General features: G+C 34.6%; 2 long non-coding RNA genes across 6 annotated transcripts in view; both read left to right on the top strand.

The window, feature by feature from the left end:
* The window catches only part of LOC102901912, a 39,807-nt gene extending 37,105 nt beyond the window's left edge, over nt 1-2,702 (top strand). For all 4 annotated transcript variants that reach the window (XR_006597061.1, XR_006597065.1, XR_006597064.1 and 1 more), the window contains one exon: nt 2,332-2,702. This is a non-coding gene — a long non-coding RNA (uncharacterized LOC102901912). The remainder of the gene's footprint in view (nt 1-2,331) is intronic.
* A 2,263-nt stretch (nt 2,703-4,965) lies between these two features.
* On the top strand, nt 4,966-20,943 carry LOC109499148. Of its 2 annotated transcripts, none has more exons than XR_006597437.1 (5): nt 4,966-5,120; nt 18,638-18,760; nt 19,149-19,257; nt 19,587-19,724; nt 20,810-20,943. It is a non-coding gene; the product is annotated as an uncharacterized LOC109499148 (long non-coding RNA). The 2 variants fall into 2 exon arrangements; XR_002741528.2 differs by having other exon boundaries at nt 20,223-20,943.
* Nucleotides 20,944-24,265: the final 3,322 nt, after the last annotated feature.

Below are 24,265 nucleotides of genomic sequence, written 5' to 3'. Positions count from 1 at the left end.
CTAATTGCAGGGAACCAAAAGGATTCCCTAATACAAATGCCTCTCAAAATACAGAATTATTCTAATATCATCTACCATAGTGTAGTAGTTCTATCGGCACACCATTACATATTTTTTCTCTGCAAAATCTAAATTTGCATATTCAAACGATGAATTTGTGCCCTCAGATGTTTAAACTGAATTTTTTTCTTTTCTTTCCTTATTGCTTTCCTTCATTTTTTCCTGTTTTCTTTTATCTTTCTTCCTTTTTTTTCATTTCCAAAAATTTAAACTTGATTCAATATTCCAAGAAAATGAAACATTTTGCTAACTTCCTCCCCTTATTTTGTTATTTTATTCTCTCTTTACCCAAACTCTATTTTTAAATCCCTTTACTTCCAAGAAAGTCTCAAAACTCATTCATTCTAGAGTATAAACATATAAAGGCCAGATAAGAATTATAGTGATATTTGTGGAAAGGAGAAAGGTGTTATTTTACATTGGTTTAAACTTAAGTACTCAATCATCTAACAAACACCACCAAGTATAAAAAATTGGCCCTCAAAAATCTCACCCACTCATGGCTGGCTCCTGCCGAATTTTCATAACTGCATCTCTACAAAGTCCTAAATTATTGACTCAACACTTAAAGAAAAAGTATAACTGTCAGAAGCAAAATAGAAACACCAAAAGCACAAGAAATCAGTTACATAACTTTTAAAGCACACATTATGAGTTTATTCCAAACTTCTTGTCAAGGTAGAATATTGAATATTAATAATAGTTAAAAAGACCCTAAATACAATTTTCTGTAAAGATCTACCACAGCTATATCCAAGTTATCCTTCCAAACTTTTTCTCCTTGCTCATATTGTATCTGTATCTCCTAAAAATAAGAATATTAGTTATATTTGCTTAGGAATCAGAAAAGAAAATACTCATCCTTTCATTTTGGTTCATATTTACCAACGTATTACACCTTCATGTTTATTGTAACAAACCATATTCCAGTTAACACCTTAGCTATGTGCCCTTCAATCTTTGACAAATGTAATGGAATTCTGAGTATGTCTAACAGAATTACTTTCTAGTCGATTCTCAACCGGCATTATATTACGCCATGTTTCTTTTCAGGTCTGAATAGCTAAACCTTACATTTGATAGATTAAAGCAATGCTTTTTTTTATTATTAAAAACACATACTGAGAAGAATAAACTTAAGAAAGAATAAAGATTGACTCTGTAAATTGGACCATAGAAAGTGCAAACCACAAAAGAGAATGGAGTTACATTAAAATAAGTATAATTTAAAAGTCAAATTTAAATATATGCAGAAAGCATATGAAATTGTGTGTATTTTAGCCATCAAGAACAGACAATATTATTTGCCTCCAAATTCTTAAGTTTCTTTAATGAAATAATATAATGTTTAAAATATGAGGAAAACCACTGTAAAAACTGAGTTGTGTTACTATGGCAACAGAAAACCATTCAACTGGTCTTAGGCACTAAGGAAAGTGAAAATGAATCCTTGCTCCATGAGAAATAATTATTAAAGACGGATATGCACGATGCTAGTTACACTTTTGAGTTAAAAAATAGTGCAGTAATATTTAAAAGCATATTTCTTACATTTCTTCTAGGAACATTATGCTCTGAGTCTTTAGAAATAAACTTTTTAAAAATTAAGAAAACATAGCTCTAATTCTGGAGACAACATGTGATGTCTCTTGGGATAAAGATGGTAGATCAAAACAATTGATTTCATTTTCTGCTTCACTCAACATATATTTATTAGGCTTCTATGTCCTAGCACTGTGATGGGTACTGTGGATAAAATATTGAACAAACAATACAATCCCTATTATCTTGGTTACAAAGTAAAGTAGGAAAGACAGCAATCATTTACTCATATATATATATATATATATATATATATATAGTTACATGTAATCATAGGATCTTTGCATATGTTGTTTCTGCTGTCAGAAGCAATGGGTGGAAAGGAGGGTAGGAAACAAATTCCTGACATAGAGAGAATGTTTGGTGATTTCCAGAAACTGTTTTAAAAAAATCTGGTAGGGGCCCAAACATTCACGACCTTCGAGACCAGTTAAGACTTTGGTATTTAGTCTGAAGGAAATAAAGAACTAGTGAGAGAAACGATTCAGAAAAAAATGAAATAGTCATATTTTCATCTCAGAGAAAATTAAATTTCAGTTTTGTTGGGGAAACAATTATCAAAATCTCACAAAACAACAAACGATTTGTATGTGAATGGCTGAGTTTCACGTCAGTTCCGGCTGCCAGGCTACACTTCCGCTCCCCACCTTTTTTTTTTTTCATTTTCAGATTATGCTGAAGGAGCAGCTCCTACTGGAAGGTGTTCTTCTCATGGCACAACAAAAAGAGTTCTCGGCAACTGGCAATGTCCTAAAGCCTCTAGCTTTAAAGTGAAACAAGATCTCTTTTGCTCCAATGCCATTGGTTCCCACGAGCCAGATGGCCAAGACTGACTAAGTAATCTGAAAACCTACTTTATCCACTCAGAGGCATGGTAAACTACACGGCAAGTGGATGGGAGAGGAGATATGTAATTATTAGAGAAGGGAGAGTATGATTAGGAATAATAAAACAATCTACTGTAGAGAATATTCTAACTTACCCACATATGTATGTTTAAATATATTTTTGTGACTTTAATAAAAGTATACCATACCATTCTTAAAATCACCTTTCTTGTTATTTAAGTATGAGGAGACAGGTGGTAGATCTATCATTAATGAAGCATTTAGAGGAAGTATTCAAGGATGACTACTTCAAGCAATAATTTGAGGACATCCTGCAAAATGTCATAAAATATGTATCTTCTAATAAAACAAAACAAAATTAAAAATCTTCTAGCTAATGGATTTTGAATCTCACATTGTGATTCATATTTGTTGTTTTATCTATATCAAGCAATTTACTTTTAAAGGTCCCATGACCAGAATATCAGGGCTTATGCCCAGCTATTTGTGCCCATACATATCACAAATATACACAGTAATATCTCATGTAAATAAACCTTAAAACTTAGCCAACCACTTCCCATAAAGTAGTGCAGTTAATTGATGAACATAGTGAGGGTAATGATTTGGCATTTAAAATCTGAATCATATTTTATTTGAGAATTGATAGTTTAACTTTATTAGAGATAGATAACCAAAATATATGTGCTAAGGTAGTAACTTCATTGTGTACTTTTTTTTTATTTATTTTTTTATTTTAAAAAAATTTTTTTTTCAACGTTTATTTATCTTTGGGACAGAGAGAGACAGAGCATGAACGGGGGAGGGGCAGAGAGAGAGGGAGACACAGAATCGGAAACAGGCTCCAGGCTCTGAGCCATCAGCCCAGAGCCTGACGCAGGTCTCGAACTCACGGACCGCGAGATCGTGACCTGGCTGAAGTCGGAGGCTTAACCGACTGCGCCACCCAGGCGCCCCTCATTGTGTACTTTTTAATGAAGAAGGAATTTCTAAAGCCATAAACAATTATCTCTTTGCCACTGAAAACGCTGCCTAATGATCTGGCCTCCTGGAAATTTCACCATTTTTTCTGGAAATTTGAACACCTCCTGCCTGATCAAACTGCACAGGAATTGTAACATTTCTTAAAAAGTATCTTATTAATCCTAATAAGTACTTATTTTCATAAGTATTATTTCATGGAAGTTTATATTCATTGGGTTTACCTTTTTAAAAGCCACTCATTTGTAATGTTAGTGTTCTTTTGCTATGTAACAAATTATTACAAATTTAGCTATTTTGAGCCATACAAATTTATTGTCTCACATTTTCCTTGGGTCAGGAATCTAAGTACAGATTAAGTTGGCTCTTGTGCTAAGAGGGTCACCAGGGTGGAATCAAGATGGCAGCCAGGAACTGCAATCCTGGCTATTGGCAGAATCCAGTCTCTTGAGGCTGTAGGGATGGAAGTCTACATTTTCTAGCTTGTTGGAGGTCAGGAACACTCTCAACTCCTAGAAGCTCTCCTGAGGACCTTACCAATCTCCCACAACCCCCCTAAGGCAGTTCACAACATGGTAGTTTGTTTCTTCAAAGACAGCAGGATCTACTGTTTGATTCTTTGTCTTAAGGGTTTGACTGATTATATCAGAATCACTCAGGAAAATCTCCCTTTTCATTAATTCAAAGTCAACTTATTAAGGAGTTTGTTTATATATACAGAATTCTTTTTGCAATATATGGTCACATAATCACAGGAATGATATTCCATCATATTCACAGGTCCTTCCCACAATCAAGGGGAGGGGATGGAATCCTCAGGGCCATTTTAGAATTCTGCCTACTACACACAGTTATACTTTTTTTGTTGTTGTTGTTGCTTGGACAACTGGCCCTGCTGACTCACTCAACAATCTAAAATTGTAGAAATGAAATTTCAATCCACACAATTCATTGTAAGTACAACTTGACAATCTATACATCTAGAAGGTCCTTGAAAAAAAAATGTTCACAATATATACCATGCTGAAAAACATTTATAATTAAAAACTCACTTCGCATAAACACATATTTAAACCTAAAATAATTTTATTATAAACAGTGAGTGAATCAGAGAGGTTTAAAGGGGAAGTAGGATGGGTTCTTTAATCATTTTACTCTCACAAGTTTCTCTAATTCAATCCTTCCCTTTCACTTACTCCCTTTTCTCTAGGGATAACCCTGGGCAAACATCAATACAGAGAATCTCTACTAGCAATTTTATTAATTAGTAAAAACCATAATCCTAGGGTACTCTGGGTTCCTAAAAATTGTGAACTAGATTTTTAGTGAACAAGCAAACAAATCAATGAGAGTGAGAAAGAGAAAGGGAGAATATTGGCTGGCAACCCTAAATTTATCCCAACCCAATATAAGTCCTGAAATTTGTATTTTAAACTGAATGCTCAGTAAATTTCAAAAGTTGCATTTATTTCCCTTTGTTTTAAATTCTTAAGGCAGCCTTTATATATTCAAAAAATATGTATATATCTGAACTATTTTTTTCTTTCATTAGATGTGTATAATAAATTGAATATCTGAGGATGGAAGTTGATAAATGTTAAATGATGAAGGAAATTATTACCTTTAAACGTAAGTAGAAAAATCCAAAGGCTAATAAGGGCTTAAAAACCTGGACACCATTGGTGTTGCCATTTATTAGTAAAAAAATATATCTAATTTCATCATGGTATACATTACAGTATAAATATTTAATTGTTGATCAAAACCACTCAAGGGAGAAATGGGTTTTTAGGTACATTCTTCAGGCAGATATAAAGAAGTGCTCAATTATTCAATTCAGTTAGAACTTGAAATCTGAACACTTTTGAAATTCATGGCCAATTTGAATGGATTGACACTAACCTTCTTATTTTTCTGTAATACTTTTTTTATTGTTTATAAACTCCCTTTACTGTTATATATTTTATCCTATCATGAAATAATGATTCAGATTTGAAAATATGGAGATGTAAACTATAAACAATTAGCTTTACCATACTGGATAAGATAAACCTATATATATGTATATATATGAATATGAAAAGAGATTATTAATCAAAATATAACTTAAAAATATAAGACCATTCTACCTACCAGACTGGCAAAACTATGAAAAATGTTTGGAAAAATGCACTGAAATTTCACTGTAACACTTTAATCCTAAGAAAAATTTAACAAAAAGCAAACTACCATTCCTTTTACCAGAGAAGTTTAAAAGGTAAAGATAATAAAAGGATCTCAATTCTAAGGTGATCTCTTGCTCTGAGCCCTTGAGGACTGTATTACAAAAAGATTTCACAGTATCCCTTTAACCATCAATAAAATGAACAGATATTCAGAAATTTAGGACTTTATTCATAATTCTGAAAGTATCTTTGTCAGCTCTTCCTACAAACCATTTATACATCATTCTACCATTTAAGGTAATAGAAAAAAATTAAGACAGTACAAAAAATAAAATCATCTTAAAATTTTTTTTTATTCTACAAATTTACTTTAGCATAATCGATCTTTTGGGGTGTTCAGTTCAAGAAATTGTAACATGTGTATAAATTCGTGTAACCACCATAATGATCAGGCTTCAGAATAGTTCCACCGCCACCCAAAAAACTTACTGGGCTATTATTTTTAATCACGGCATGCCCTGACCCCTGGAAAATACTGATCTGTACTCCTCACTAGGGCTTTGTCTTTTCCATAATGTCACATACATAAAATACACAGTAGGTGACCTTTAAACGAAATGTGGAATGTTGGATAGGTACAAACAAGAGTAACCACCCCCCCCCCAAAAAATCTTAATATAATCACATAGAGCTTATTAAAAGTAACTTTGTGGAAATGGAGCTTAGAATTCCTCTCGCAGGCTTAGAACCGAAGACGAAACTAGTCCTATAATATATGAGGTCAGAATGGAAGGATGGAAACGATGCCTTCTGTTACCAGACTAAGACAAGAAAATGTAAAGCTGTCCTCAAATTCACCTCTCAGGAATATTTATCTTTTAGATATGTCCTACAACTTTGGAATTTATTTTAAGCTGGCTGTACGCATTTCCCCCTTTGGAACACGGGGCACAGTATATCCACCTGTTAGGGTCAATTAATTTGTGAAAGAGCTCCAACAGCTTTGAGCAAAAGCTCTTTTCCATTTATTAAGGCATCAGAGAGTTGCCATATGTTAATTGCTAATCCATTTCTCACTTTGAATAGTGAGACAACAAAAGACATTTTTTGCGCAGCATATTAAATTATTTTTTAAAATAGCAATAGATATTGCCCTATCCATGTGGGATAAACTTTTCCCTAAGAATTTCTCTCTTATTTCTGAACTTGTTTTCTCTATTCCAGTTTTTGGAGACAAAAACATGGACAAAGTTAAAAAATTCTTTTAGGGGTACCTGACTGGCTCAGTCAGTGGAGCATGAGACTCTTGATTTCCAGGTCATGAGTTCAGGCCCCACATTGGGCCTAGAGCTTACTTTAAAACAAGAATGGGAGGGGTCTTTCAAATGATTTTGATTCATCTTTACAAATCGGTTGAAGTCATGAGTATAATAATTTATAATAAGGAACAACTCCAGGGGTGCCTGGGTGGCTCAGTCGGTTAAGCGTCTGACTTCTGCTTATGTCATGATCTCACAGTTCATGGGTTCGAGCCCTACATCATGCTTCTGATTCTGTGATTCCCTTTCTCTCTTCCTGTCCCCTGCTCATGTTCTGTCTCTCAAAAATAAATAAACGGGGGGGGGAAAAAAAGAACAACTCCCTAAATATTGGCTTATGATGAAAATCACATAACTTTGTATCAATTAAGATATTGTTTTGTTAGCTAGACCTTTCAAATAGCAAATTATTGGAGCAGACAACATTAAATAAAATCATTGCAACTAGCTGGAGCTGTCACATCTAGAAAGTGATAAAGAAGCTTCCACATTCCCACTTGAATTCACGGTATTTTATTGGTTGTTGGATGGTTTCAATGACCACTTCAAACTCCATAAAAAAGTAAAGGAGAACATTTCCAAAGTGTTTAATTATCTACATAAGGATCTCTATCCATTACAGATGTATGTTTAAAATAATTCAAGGATTAAAAAAAAGGAATGCATATTTATTTCAATTTATACTTCCTATTATCTTCCCATTCCTTAATATAATATAAACTTCAAAATCCATCAGTCATTATATTTATAAGATGGCGAGAATATCCTGATTCACATACTAAACTTCACTATCTTAGAGGGTTGCAAAGTCTTAACAATGAAAAGTCAATAAATAATAAAATAACAAAGGCTTGTCTTGAAATACTGTTTTTTGTTCACTGCAGATTAGAGAGCTGTCACAGAAAATTACACAAAGATAAAATCTGGTCCACAATCTGCAAGGCCTTAGGAAACAGCTATTTTCCAAATAAATCTCAAAATATTATTTTTATTTTGTTCTTGAGCACTTCACACTCATGCTGCAGCTGGTTCATTTCTCCACTGAGGACAGTTAGACAATTCCTGTATTTTCCTCTATTGTATATTCTATTCCATAAGCTACTTAAGAAGTCATTGGCCTCGACGAACAACAATAAACATTTATCGAGCCTCAACTATGTGTTAGGTACTTTATTAGTCACACGGCTTAGAACAGAGAGTCACTTCAAAGCAAACATACCCAGTTAGATTTCCTACTTCCTATCTTTCTGAGGACTGTATCTAACCAACCACTTGGAGCAGTCATTCACAAGAAAAAATTTGTTGTTCATCAGTTGATGAATTTTGTGCTCCTGAAAATATGATATAGAAGAGTCAGCATTGCATCTGGGGAGTAGCTAAGGATTAGTCATCTGAGTAAGCAAATAAGGAGAGGACAGGAGTAAGGGCTCTGGCTAGGAGTTTATGGGTCAGAAAGGGAACTTGGTGTGGAATGAGAGTATAACGAAAGAGGACTTGATGTGACCTGGTGGAGAGAAAAGAGGGACCAATGCTATGCAAAAACGTGGAGTGGTGTAGATTTACTATGTGCCACTCATTTTGTATTTTCTTTGGCTCTGTGGACACAACAGTTCCTTTTTACTTACCTCATATAACTAATATTTCTCTATCCACCCACCAACAAAATTTGTTCTTAAAAAAATATAACTTCCTTTGCTTCAAATTCTACCCCATTTGTCAAATGCTGGAAAAGAGTCAGCTAAAGATAAGACTCAATGCATTATATATACAGCACCCATAGATCCTGCCACCTTAAGGTCAGCCTTTGCCCTTCCCTTAAAGAAAAAAAAATAGTGTTTAACCCAACTCTGGACATCCCATTCTCCTTTTGAGGATTTAGAATACCAGAAGAGAAACTAAGCAAGAGCCACCTTCTTCAGGGGGAAAAGGGAGAGAGTAAAATTTTAAATGTCTCGTTTTTCTTCTCTGGTTATTTCAGTTTTATCCTTGACTTATTTTTGGGTTTGGATCCTATTAATCTGTCTTTGCATCTAGTCGCTGTAAGCTCATAAAAGCAAATCACAGATGACAGCTAAGCAATGATTCAGAACCCACATCCTTCTCCAAACCCACCTAGCCTGCCTAATTGCACTACATACTCCTGCTTTCGAATTCATGATTCCTCATGGTAACTTCAATAGTCTTCTTCAAACTTCACCCTCCCTCTGCTTTTGTACTGGTTTGTTAATAGACTTCAGCATTTTAGATGCTGGTGATTCTCTACTACTTTTGGCATTATCTGTGGGCAGCAAATGGTTAACTCAGCAGTCTGAGTTACTTAGAAGTGGCACATTCCAAAACACAAAGGTCTGCCTTTAGATCTGGTCATGGGCAGCTCTTACAAGATAATCTCTGGACACACACACACACACACACACACACACACACACACACCAGTAAAAAAGTGCTTTTTATTAAAAGAAGCAGCAACATGAAGGGCAGACCAAAAATAAATATCCTTGACAGAGTGGCACTTAGGTTTTTTAAAATGAAATCTATGCCTCATTTTTGCTTTGTGTCCCACCCCCTCCTCCTTCCCCACCCAACTGTGGATCCATCTTTAGTTATAAAAGGTCACTTATTGTTGTACGATCATATGCTGCCATGCCTCTATGTCTCTGGTCATCCTATTGCCTGTGTGTGGAAGATCTATCCTCTTCATTTCTAACTTTTGAAGTCTTACCCTTCAAGACTCAGTTCAAATATAACTTTTTTGATGACACGTGTCATGATCCACCAGTCAGAATCAGTTGTTCACTTTGTGCTGCTTCAGGCGTTCGGCTCACACTTTTATTATGAATTCACAGTCTTAGGATTGTTGTTTGTATCTCTGTCCATCAGCTGATTAAAGAACAGGAAAACAAGTGTTTAAATTGTTTTTATATCCTCTCATTTGTGGTGGTGCCCATGAGCAGGTGGGTTTGTAGCCCCCTCTATATCCTTTTCACTCCTCCCAGTTCCAACCGATCAATTTATAATCTAAGTAAAAAGCATAATTGTTACCCAAAAACAGTGTCAACATGAGTCTTCTCATCTCACTTTCTCATCAGATTGCAACCAATATACACAAACCATATGAATTTTTTGGAATCACTTCTAATTCTAGTGCTTTGTTCACAAGAAACAGTGTTTCAATTACATGTGATTGAAGGCAAAAGCCACCCAGTCGCTCTTTAACTATTCTCCATTGACCCACAATTAATCAACCTCCTAGTTAGATGGCAAGCTATTGAAAATTAATGTTTTAAGTAACAAATGTTAGTGCAAGACAATAGGATTAAAAATGTATAAGCATAAAAGTGAATTTAATTTGGGTACATTATATAAAATATAAAATTTTACATATATGTCTAAATAAATAGAAAGAATTAAATAAATGGGTTATAAGTCGTTCACAAAGAAATGACAAAGGCCACTTTTTAAAAAAATAGCACATCCATAATCAACATAATTAGTTCTGTGACCATACCTATTGCTGTCTTTTTACAGAACTATGACTACCAGGTCACAACCAAATTTGTCAGCTGAATTCCAGCTGCAAAATTCATGTTTCTCAGAGATATATGAGGGGGAGAAGAAACACGGCCTCATTTTCAATCCCTAGGTTGAGACCACAGTGTCGGCTGGAAAATGATAAACTTTAACTTTTTAAATGAGCTCATTTTACGTGGATATCACTTACAAAGAATAAATGTGAAGCAGTAATAGTGTATTTTCTGATACATTTCAGACTTCAGCCAAAGCTAGAAAGGGTGGCTGTAGCATTACAGAAAAAAATGTCCTGCCTACCAACACATATTGCATACAGCTGTCTAAAATAATCTCATCAAACTGATACATAGTATACAGTTACAGATCTTCATAATATAAATATTCACTGTAAGGCAAAAATGATCACATTAGATTTTTAATTTCATTTAAACAACGTATTTTTGCTTTTACTTTCATATTTTTTCCCAAAAGCTGAAATTTATCCCATGACCTAGTAAAAAACAACATTTTTTAGTACATGTACAATTGGGATTTTATTTTACTTTTTTTTTAAACTTTTAGTTTCCTAAAATTGAAGTGGTATTTTCTTTAATCTTATACCTTTGTTAATTTTTTTTAATCTGAGTTTTTAAAATTTTAAACAATAATGTTCAATCTTTAAGCACATAGATGCAAAATACGGCATTTAAGATCTCCAATGTCAACCCATGTACCTACTATACCTTCTTAGCTAAACTTTCCTCCGAATCGTACAATAGCAAGATGATTTGTTATGTTGACCTCAGATTGCTGACTAGTTCAAGAACAATGTCTTTCACCGATACGATGTATTAGTCACAGTACCAAACACTGTATACACTCTAATGTAAATCGACATAGTAACATGATTTAGGGGCACCTGGGTGGTTCAGTCACCAAGCGTTTAACTTTTGTATTTGGCTCGGGTCATGATCTCACAGTTCTTAAGTTCGAGCCCCACATTGGGCTCTGCACTGTCAGTGCAGAGCCTGCTTGGGATTCTCTCTCTCCCTCACTCTGTCCCTCCTGTGTGCGCTCTCTCTTTCTCTCTCTCTCTCTCAAAATAAATAAGTAAAAAAAAAAAAAAAACTAAAAAAAAATAGTAGCTTGATTTAGACACAGATATTTGAGTTCAAATACCAGACCAAATAATTTTCATGTCACCATGGTAAACAACTCAGAACTCTTTGCACCTCCCTTTCCTCATTTGATTTGTGATTTGTGATTTGATGTGTGATTTGATTATAATAGAGTACTTAATTCATGGAGTTTTTATGAGGATGAAATTAGTATCTGAAAAGTGTTACACAACTTGCAAGTGCTCAATAATTGTTAATTGGTGTTTTAGTTCTAGCTCTGTCACCAAATAATGTGGAACACCAGGCAAGTCATTTACTCTTAAGCAAAGATAATAGCACTTTCACGAACTAGTTATTAAGGATGCCACAATGCAAAATTTTAGTAATTTATGCATTAACTTAAAAAGATTTTTTTAATATAAGTAATCAATCTTAATGGAAATGGAGTAAACAGAGTTAACAATGTGCTGAAAGAAAGTATAATGGTAACTGGGAGATTTGAGAAGATAAAAAAAGAGAGAAAAAGAGAAGAAAATAAAAAAAAAACATTGTCTATTCCTGAGCTGGGAACTCGATAAACTCAGAATAGAATGTGTGACATGTACAGACCAAAAGTAAAAAAGTTTAATAAAACACAGAAACCTGGAAAATATTATGAACTTATGATAGGGTAATTATTTTAGAAAATGTAACATGATAAGTACCCAATAAATAATATGAATACATATGTATTCAGAACAATCTTACCATGTATGTATTTTTATCTCCAATTCATTAATTGGGAAACAAGTTCCAAAAATTTAAGTTTTCTACCCAAGATCCACAACACAACTTGAACAATGTTAAAGCTGGAATTCAAACGTAAGTCCTTGCCTATAAAGCCTGTGTTATATCTAGGATATTAAACTGCCCCTCAATTCCATGAAATCACATTAGAAGTGTGTCTGAAAGCAATGGCAGAAACTGAGGCTGAAACAGCCAATACATAAAGTGCCAAACATTTTAGAAAGATTATGTCTCTTTTCCATTAAAAAGAAATGAAATGTATGGTTCAGGTGGCCAGACAAATAAGTGGTAATGGTATCATCAATATCCTAAAGGAAGAAGTTGAATAATTAATTAACACTAGAAAAACATTAACAATGCAAGAGTGAAAAGAACGGACATAATCTTCTATAAGGTTGTGTAAGGTTGACTTTGTATATTATATTTTATATTGTACTATTATACATATATATATATATATATATACACACACACACACACATATATATATCAACTTGTATAGGGAATTCCAAAAATAGTTCTGCCACGGGCAATTTTAACCTTTCATATTGGCTTTAGAACCTAACATTACACTTCTTATCCACTGGTGAGAAGCAAATTTAATCTATCATCCATATGACACTCTGTGTCTTATATTCCCTATATTAGCGAAGATAGGCTTACTTCTTACTTGCTGTAGCCCACAAGTGTCAAAATTTCTGTAGCTTACAACAGAAAACATTTATTGCTCATTGAAAAATACCTAAAACGGGTTTTTCTAATCAGTGGCTGGCTCTCCTTCAAGCTGTGATTTGGGGATCTAGGCCTCTTCCAAATTGTGAATATCATCTCTGATCTTCATTATTTGGCTTCTGAGATCCATAGACTATGCATCAAGGAAAAGAACAGGGCAAAAATCATACATGGGATGTTTTGTAGGCCTGACCTAGAACTCTGTAGACTTTATACATTTCTACATTGTGTATATATTCCTTTGGCTAGAATTCATTCACATGGTTATACCTACCTACAAGGGAGGATGAGAAAGGTAGTCTAGTTCTATGCACAGGAAAAAGATTTGGTGACAAACTAGCCAGTCTGTCTACTTAAAGATGATACCTCATTCCAAAGTTCCACATATCTCAATGAATTGAGGTCCATTACAAACGCATCCCTCCTAAGACGCTTGAGTTCTCCCAACATAGATGTGATTTCTGCCATGTGTGAGTCATTAAACAACTTTGTAGGGTTTTTGTTTTGTTTTGTTCTTATATTACTTTTAAAAATTTCATCTTAAAGACAAAATAGGTTAACAGTGTGATTCAGAAGCCAACATCACAAGTTCAAATTCCAACATGCTTACTTATTAACTTCCTGACCTTGAAAAGTTGCTTTAACTCTCTGAGACTTAGTTTACTTATCAATAAAAGAATACTCATCTTGAAGTACAGGTAAAAGGCTTGATTGGTATAATGTATATAAAGCTCTTAAATGAGTGCCTGACACAGGATGAGGATTCAGTAAATGTTATCAATTATCTTAAATATGCATTTATTATCTATTTACAAATCTCATTACTTTTACTAAATCGTAAATCTCCTGAGGGCCACCATCATGCCTTACTCATTTGGGACTCTATGTATTCTTTCTATAGTACCTTAGGAATATTAGGCAATCGAATATTTATTGGATCAAGCAAATAATATCTTTTTTAGTTTTTAATACAGGTTTCACACACACTGTCGTTTTCATCTGATGAAAATGATAATATATCAGGATAAAATATATAATGATGTTTCATATTCAGTTGCAAAATATTAAAATATGTTTATAGTTTCCTCATGATTTCACCCAGTTTAGTACAAAAACATCCACTTAAATATATAGGGTGGTATTTATGATTGAGTTTTACCCTGTGTGCCCTTTATATTAACGTAAACTCTTGAACAGTGACCAAAAATCATTACAGCTTGATGTCTTTTCAGTAGCCAGAATGAAATGAATTGGTCTCAGTCCAATTCCTAGTGGACAAGTGTCTAAATCAAAAAACGCCACCACAATTAGCATTACTTTAGTTAATAGTTTTAACCACTAAGGTCAAGGATAAGCTGAATAATAAAATTTGAACTAATCTTGCAATGCAAATTGTAACTGTTTCCAAAATAAAGGTTAGATAAGCTTGGAGGGTTAGCTGTTAACTAGTTAATTCACAGAATAAAAGGGAGAAAAGTGCTCTAATGAGGCTGACTCGGAAATAATGTAATTTTATGAAACTGAATTTTCTTTAGTAGTCATTCATTTCCACAAACAACTTTATATTTTTTCATGAAAAATTAAATTTCTACCAAAACTAACAAGAATTTTCAACCTACTATTAATCCTGAAAATAAAGTTGAGAATCTAAACATATGCGCATTTATTTCACTCCCAAGTCACAATATAGACAACTCACAGGGAAATTTCTAAAAACAAGGAGAAACACAAATGTTCCCTAAGGTCCGTACAGAAAAGTAGAAGAAACAAAATTCTTGGCTCCAAGGAACTTCAGCAAAGACTTCCAAGTACAAAGACTAAACATGTTTCTAGTAGCAAAAAGGTAAAAGCTGAATATTCCATCCCTTCATAGAATGATGGGATTTTCTATACCTTAAGGGAACCTAAACATTTTATGTTCACATATAAAATAATTAAGATTATTACAAATTGAGTTGATTTATCCAGAGTTATATAGTGACCTTCACTCTTCACATTGTTCTTCGTGTCTACCCTAGACGATTATGTGCTAACAAAAATCCGTATGTATACATGCGTGCATGTATGTATGTGTTCAACATTGTTCAAAGACCTGAGAAAAACATCAGTGAATAAAGGAAAACTCCCTGCCTTCATGGAATTTACATTCTAGTGATGGGAAAAGGACAATACATAAGAAATATATTTAATAATGTGATAGTACAAGGTCAGGGAGATCAGTTTGTGAGGTGATGAATTGGTTTGGTAGAGCTGCCTTAACAAAGCACCACAGACTGGGTGGCCTACACAGCAGAAAGTATTCCTCACAGTTCTGGAGGCTGGAAGTCTGAGATGAAGGATTGGTTTCTTCTGAGAGCCACAAGGAAAGTTTCTCTTGCAGGCCTCTCTGGTCGGCCCTCTACTTCCTGTATCTTGACGATATCTTCCCTCTACGTGTGTATCTGTCCAAATTTCCTCCTCTTAAAAGGATACCAGTCATACTGGATTAGGGCTCACACTAATGACTTCATGTTAACTTAGTTAACTTGTTTAAAGATTCTATATCCAAATACAGTCACACTCTGAGGTACTAGGGGTTATGATTTCAACAGGTAAATTTTAGGAGCTTTCAACTCAGCTCAAAACAGGAAAGGGAGTAAAACTGGCATGATTTAAAATGCCAAGTCACGAAGTTGGGTTTGAATGGAAAGGGGATGTTTGGGCAAAGTCATGAAAGAGATGATTTGTAAAACAAAACAAAAGCTACAACATTTTTGCAATAAAAGTTTGTAATAAAAACCAAAATTTGGCTTTAGCTTGGCTTCAGGAAGGTGTGAAACTCAGAACCCAGAATACCTCCAAGAACTTAGGCCGTCCACGCTCTGTTTATCACTCGTCTCTGCTCTCTGGACATCTGCTTCATTCTTTTCCTATCGACCTCCTCTCTCTGCTTGTCAGTCCACATAGTTGTCAAAGGCTCTTCATGGTTTGCAGTTAATACATAGCCTATTTTTAGTTTGTTGTAGAGATGTACTAGCTCTTCCTAAATGCTAATTCTAAATTCCCAGGAAAGGGAGTCCATTTGGCCCAGTCGATTGTGGACAAAGACCTAGGACATGTAGAACAAATATAGCTGCCCAGGATTCTTTTCTGTGGAAGAAAGATGAGGGTACAGCTTGTACCCATAATGTAAATAAATGACTCCAAAATAGTTTGTGACAGACAGGAAAGATTTTCTCCTCAGCTATTAGATACCACATTTTTTTCACTTTTATTTATTTATTTTGAGAGAGAAAGAGTATGAACACTTAAGCAAGAGAGGGGCCAAGAGAGACAGAGAGAGTATCCCAAGCAGGCTCCACACTGTTGACATGGAGCCCTACTTGGGGCTCAAACCTACAAATTGTGAAATCATGACCTGGGCTGAAGCAAAAAGTCAGCCGCTTAACCGAATGAGCCACCCAGGTGCCCCTAGATACTGCATTTTTTAAAGAAACTTCATTGTTTCAGTTCTTTCTCTTTTTTCTACTCTTATACTTTCTTTATCCCAATTTGCCAATTCTGTGTCAAATCACTCTGAGCATTTCTTCTCTGTTGGGAAAAAATAGAAAGAGCACAGGAAAGGGGGTCATAAAAATAAGGAGAAATCTTAAGTTTCATATTCATACTCCCGTGATCTTAACCAGGCTCCTTTACACCTGGCATATATTAAAGCTCCTATCTCCGTATAGTATAATTGCTTGTTAATTAAATCCCCAACTATTTACTCAAAATTCATTAAAAATATATTTATTAATTTTTCGCTTTCGGCCAGGCACTCTGATAAGCCAGGGTATCCAATGGAGGGAGAAGGAAGGGGGACCTGATACAGTATCTGCACTTAGAAATTGCTATAGACTGAATGTTTGTGTCCCCACCCCTCAAAAAAATTCATATGTTGAATGATACTCTGAAGCGATATTGTTAGAAGGTGGGGACTTGTTAGAAGGTTGTGAAAGTAGAACTCTTATGAATGGGATTAGTGCCCTGATAAAAGAAGCTGAGAAAGCTCCCTCACCCTTCCATCAGGTGAGGTTACAGTGAAAAGAATACCATCAATGAGAAAGCAGGATCTTACCAGACACCAAATCTGCAGGCGCCATGATCTTGGATTTCCCAGGCTCCACAACTGTTAAGAAGCAAATGTTTGTTGTTCATATACCGCCCAGTTAGGATATTTTTTATATCAGCCCAAATGGACTACGGCAGAAATTATTACTATTTGCAGTTCAAATTTTTAATCTGCTTTACTTATCTCAGGAAGTTTGAAGCAGGGTCCTCACATGAAAGTGAAACAGAGACAGTGAAGACAGAGACTGTAAGTTTCTAAAGAACAGGATCTGAATCTTGCTACCTTAAGTGCTCAGGATTTCACATTTTTTAAAAGACTAAGTAATGATCTTCTGTAGAGCATATACCCCGTTCTCATATATTTTATTTATAAGCAACTTTTGAGGGAAATTTCAGACTAAATGGATAACAGAATGATTCTATGACAGACTAGTGGGGGATAAATGAACCAATGTAAAGGTAGGACTGTAACGTAATGTGAGAGAAAAACATTTTGGTTGTCGCATACTAATCATATCATAGAATCTTTTAAATCTCAAACGATGTTCAATCTTCGTTTACCTCTACATGGTTACCAAAAATGTCACGTATGGTGATGATTTTGTTTTATTTTACCTCTAATTTCATCCTCCAACCTCAACATTTATATCTCTCAAATATTAACAATCCATTAATAGCTATCCAATTTAGGGTTATTAATTAGAATAAAGTTGGCAGTTTGACTTCAGAGTTCAGCCTGTTTTCTTGTGATTCTTTAATGCGGTTGACTGCCTGCAAACATTTAAATGATTCCCCTGCCACTTGTCTATGTATTTAAGCAAATAGACTATTACAAGAACAAAGACCTACTTGGTTTTTCTAATTGGACAGAGGATAAAAGAAATCTTTTCCAGCTTTGTTTTATTTCTAAACTCATTTAGCACCAAGTGCATATCCACTTCGACTTTTTTGGAACAGGTTCATTATGAAAATGGTCTAATAATGAGTAGTTGGACCCAGAGTTTTTATACATCCCTAAATGAACGCAAGCTTGTTTCTCATCATTTCTTTGTTTCATAATTATGTTCCATTTCAGCCCACCCTTTCTGGGGTATCTTCCTAAACGTACTCTCTTTTGTACTATGTTTCCTTTGATTGTGAATACCTCGTTATATGTAGTAATTTCCATTATAGGTCTACAATATAAATTCATCAACTAATTTCTAGCTGTCTTCTTTTCTTAAATAACTCATTGACAATCTATAATATAGGTGCTTGTTCAAAATCTTATTACTCGTATGAGGGAAATATAACTAAGTAAGCCTTTAAATAAATAAGAATATAAAATATAAATGTTTTGTAAGTCTGAGGTTGAGGAATTCCCAAGCCAAAGATGCACATACTTGGTTTTTTTTGTTTGTTTTGTGTTGTTTCATTTTGTTTTTTAGGGAATGTGACTCCAGGAAGCAGATCTGAGGAGCAGGGACAGAAAACATGGAAGGAGGAAAAATAATGTAAGATTGCAGGATCTTTAAAACTAAAGATTGGGACAACAGAACCTTCACTTCTATGTAAGTAAAACATATTTTTGTAAAGCCCTTCAGTTGTCTTGTACGGGCTCCCAATTGCTGATGTTTGATTTTCGGGAATTTTACATGTTGGTTTTCAAACCATTGGTAGTTTGAAATTAGCCATGGTGGTGATAATTTATACCACAGAAATCAGCAAACACTCCCTTCAGGGCATTTATTTTTACCCCCAGAACACCACTCATGCATATTTTCATCTATTCTATCAGAGTCCACAGACTAAAGTGACATTTTGCCAATACAGCTTCACTGAAACACAGCTACACCCATTCCATGACTGGGTTTGCACAACACAGTTAGATGTGAGTAGCTGGGACGTATATCACATGGCCTGCAAGCCCTAAAATAATTACTATATGCCTCTCTACAGAAAAATGTTTTCAAGTCCTGTGTTAAATTATGCTGAATGCATTTTCTGCTTTGATATAATAGACCCCTACAGCAAGACTATTCGATTTACTTCTTTGTGTATCAATGTGGTAAGTAGGCTACCTTCACTCTTCCTCAAGTAAGGTTCATCCATATCTGTCCCAATCCTTACGCTTTGCTCTCCCTATGTGGGTATATTTCTTGGCTCCCTAAATTTATCTGACACTTATAGAAAGATTTCAAATTGCAGCAGATTTTAAGGTCCCAGACCCTGGTATGATCACATCTTAGAAAAACAGCATAACAAAATTATCTTTGTGTATGTGTGTGTGTGTGTGTGTGTGTGTGATGGATTTTACTCTTTTTTCCCCCTAGCACTTTATATATATATATATATATATATATATATATATATATATATGTTTTGTCCTTTGTATAGATGCTGGCTTAACCCACGAATCCATTTTGGTCTTCTGAGTTTTGTATGATCCAAGGTCCCCACTATATCACCCATTGATTTTAGTATGTCTCTGATCCAGGAGAACCAGGGACAACTTTGATCTTCAAAACAATGACGGTAAGCCTCTTCTTCTTTACTTGTTTTCTAGGACTTTGTTCAACTCTATTTTTCCTCTTTCATTTCTTATGCCCATCATCCCACCACTAAAATAAAATGTCCATAGCTCATACATACCTAAAACAATATATAAAGCTTCTCTCTAAGTCTTGGGTCTTTCCTACATTTCATTATTCTCAAGGAATTTTTTTGAAACATTATTTAATTCAATATTTGCATAACTGCACTTATTTTTAAGGCACAGCTGTTCTTCTCCATACTTAACTGTTTCACTTATTAACTTCTAATCCCAACACTAATCATAATGGCTGATCAGAATTTAATAAAATTCAAAAACATGAGAAAATCCCTGAAGAATTGGATGCCAAATATAACTCATGCTCATGATTAAAATTCATTATATTTTTTCAAATAAATTTTGAAATTATCTTGATTCAAAATGCAACCATAAAGGCCAAAACTAAAAACATACCATTTGTTTTTATTTTCTTTTCTAAGATTTGGAATATCAGAAGAGTGTCACCTTCTCATAATTACCAGGAAAAGAAAAAGGGATGAGTTAGTTGTCTTGTTTCCATCATCAAAGCACATTTGAGGTGTCATATTTGTCAAAATCTTTCAATGAATGAAATCCAGCTTATTCTGTTTAGAATAAGAATAGGATAAAAGTGAAACCTGAATATATTAGGCTAGCTTCAGAATTCTCTCTCTCTCTCTCTCTCTCATATCTCTATCTGTTGTCTCTGCTTCCCCTTCTGTTGGCTTTATTCTCTACATGTAACAAAAATGATGTAACATCTAACAAAAACTTAGAATGTTTTTAACTTACATATTACCAGTTAGGCATCACAGAGTTTTTTTAAAAAAGTCTCTTTACCAGTAGCTCAAGAAAATGTGTCCTAAAGGTACTTTGATTGTCCCAGCCAATAAGAGCATATTTGTCTTTTCCTGACCTTACCAGTATGGCCAGAGGAAAATGACATACTGTGACTGGCGGGGACTAGACCACATGCTCTCACCTGTAGTATTTGAGGGAAAGGCAAAAACCTCAAATAATAATGAATTCTCTTCAAAAATACAAACAGCAGGAAAAAGGAAAAGAGGATCATTGTACCTACCAATCTCATCCCTATGGACTATACACAGCTGCGTGTTCCTAATGTGAAAATGTCCACTATGATGCAGGTATATACTGACATGAAATAAAACTAAAAATTGAGCAACACTGCTATTCTCTTAAAGGGTTTGATTCATTTCAGGTGAAAGAATAATGAGTAAGTGGATGAATGAGTGAGTTTGCATGGACTTGTCTTCTTTGTCCAACCTGGCCTGCATTCAGAAACTTCAAGGTCAAACTGAACACTTGTCAGTTCTTAAAACTGGTTTATTAAACTGGGTGTTGAAGTCACCGTCTGCCCCACGTGTATCCGCACTCTGAAGCTGCGCCAGTCCCAGGAGAGCTAACAGAGACATCTTAGGCTTGAGAAATAGCCAAATTTGAACTCAACAGCAACATTGTCAGGATCACGAATGTTAAAACTTTTCTTCAAATATCCCTGTAAAGGGAGGAGGTCCTCATTTTAGGGCTTGCTTGAAACTTATGAATCCGTAGATATGGTAAGTTGTCTTGTTTTCCAATGACTTAAAATCCCAATCACAACAGATTTTTAAAACAATGAAATTTATTATTTAACTTGATCAACATAGAACATTCAATTACTTATTCATTCATTGAAATTTTTTTGCCATGTTACTTTGAACAAATCACAAGTCACCTTTAAAAAGAATATATTCCCCATTCTTCCTCCCATCACCTGAATCTTCACCTCCCATTTTCTCTCCCCATTCTTTCCAAATTCCATAGTGAATACTGTGAACTAAATGAATCTATTTCATTGGTAAACACAGCATTCAATTTTAGCATTTATTTTATTAACTTGTAATCGTGTCTGTATGTATGTGCATTTCTCCATTAGATGGCAAATATGTTAATATCATAGACTTATTAATAATTATATGTCTAGCCCCAGGTCAAATGGAAGATTAACAATTATTCAATAAAATAATTCAGATTATTTCCAAATTTTCAAATGAAAGCACCTGTTTCTGGTGTTTGGTATAAAATTATTTTTAATTTAGAAAGAATTGAAAGCCTTCTGAGGACTCTGAGATTTCTTGGTAATTTTAAGGGCCCTAGAGATTATTTCCTATGATTTCAAGTTCGAAATGTAAGACTTCCTTTCCTTGATAGGTGTAAGAAATCATATTTTTCTCCTTGTTTAGGATATAAATAAAAATTGTGTGTTCTGTAGATAAAGGCAAAAGTGAGGAGAGAGTAGAGAGAATGGTGAAGAGATGCCTAAGGAATCACATGTATAAACATTTTACATTTGATGGATGTTTACATATCATCATTTTGGAGTCAGTTTGATCCTATGTGAAGTGAGAAGGAAAGATATTGTTATCTTTACTTAACAAATCAGTAACTGGAAAATTAGAAAGTTAAGGGACTAGGACAAGTTCATGAATCAAGTTAATACATGAGTTCAGCCTGTGATATGGAGCAAAATTATAATTACAGTGAAGTTTTCCAATCTCCTTCACTTATTATTGCATTACATTGGGCCAGAAACATCATCCCTTTGAGCATCATTTTTCTTCATTTGGGAGTAGGGATTAAATAGCAGCCACCTAATAAAGTCATCATGAGCAAAAGGAAAGAATACCTAGAAATAATTGTTCAATAGGAAGGATGGTTTTACAGCCAGCCTCTTTGGCTGTTCACTCTGACTTCACTATGTAAACCTGCCTGTTTAGAACGTGTTTGCCTAGAAGATGTCAAGCAAAAGTGGAAAATAACTGTATGTTGTACTTGCTAAGATGTAAAAAGAAGGGCATTAGAAAAACCTTTGTCTGCAATTCATTCTGCAGACCAATAAGCAGTGTTACTGCCTGGGAATGGTTTGATTTCCATGGGAGAAAGGGCTTGTGGCTCAAGATGATGAAGTAACCGCAGGGTAAGATGGGAAGAAGGAGAATATATGAACACTGAATACTATTTACCCATGAGACATTTGTAGAGAGGTTGACTGAAATATTACCCAGGACCTATCTTGGCCAATACAAGGAAATTTTTGCAGCCTCATAAAAATCTTCTATATTGAAATGCTGGTTTTAAGGACTAAAACACTAGATTAAAAGACAAACTTGATGTGATCTAATGCTGGTGATATGGTGCATTTTTCACATGTAAGTTGCTTGATATTTACAGACCATTAATACTTAAAACCACAAAGTTGTTCCAGACTTTTATATTAGGTGTGAGAAGAAATTGTGTGTGTGAGCTAAGTGTTGTATGAGCTAAATATTGTGAGGTTTGGGTTAGCAATGTAGACAATTTGTCAAAGTCCTCCCAGATCCATCAATATCACAACTTTCTATTTCATTTAATATTTGATGAATATAGACTTTAATTCATTCTAGTTCTCATTAACCAACAGTACTTCCATTTTAAAAAGAAAATATGGACATTTTAAATGTTTTTTTCAAGTTTATTCACATGATTTGCTTGATCTAACTGGAAAATAAAACGTAATGTAGTAAATAAAGCAATCATCCTAATGTTTGTATTTTGATAGCAAGTAAACATGTTATTTACTTGAACAAGAGTATATACCTCTGAACTGAGAGGTAAGATATAATTTCTCACAATATTCCCTAAAGTCAAAGATGATCATTTGGAAGAAAATACAACTGAAGAACAGAAACAGATATTTCTGATATTATTATTTGAAAGACACTGTTGGGTTCCCACTTCAATCTTGATAATGCAGTAAATTCTAGGATTTATAATGTTCAGATGCTCCTAGAATCTGGGAGACATGCAAATCCTATCCGTCACAGATCATGTTCTTTGACCCTTCAGCTTCCCCCCACCAAACATCCCACCTTGTGCAATCCAATCCTTTTGGGCTGCAGAATCTGACACTGTGCAGAGAAAGATGTGAGGAATGGGAGAAGAAAAACCACAAGAAGCCAAATAGATACATGTAATAAATCTGAGGGGCAAACAGAGAAGTCACATGGGCTAAAGTAGCATGAACAAAGAGGGATATTTTTTGATGTCTGGGTGGTGGAGGTAACTGAAACCCAGAGTAAAGAAGGGATTCTGACTCTGTATTGAGCTTCCATTAGATGGAGCTTTATCACTCAAACACTGGAATTCTTTGGACACATGGATCCAGCCCTTAGAGGGCTATCCAAGATTTCAAAATAATCCTCAGATAAAAATCAGTACGGCTAGGGATTTAGGATGATGATACAATCAAGTTTATGTACCTTATAAAGTTTAAGAGTCATTATGAAGATGACCATACGAAGTCAAGGATGCAAAGTTGAGAAAAATATCTATTTAGAAGTGGATATATGAGCCATAAATCCAAATACATGTAGCCCCACATAGTCCACTACATTGAGAAAAGAAACCTATTCCCTTAAGAAGTGTCGAAAGTGAGGGGTGCTTTGGGTGGCTCAGTCGGTTG

This window comes from Felis catus, chromosome B1, assembly GCF_018350175.1.
Source record: "Felis catus isolate Fca126 chromosome B1, F.catus_Fca126_mat1.0, whole genome shotgun sequence".
NCBI classification, from domain to species: domain Eukaryota; kingdom Metazoa; phylum Chordata; class Mammalia; order Carnivora; family Felidae; genus Felis; species Felis catus.
Note: the sequence above shows the minus strand (reverse complement) of the source record. Positions and strands in the feature narration are given on the sequence as shown.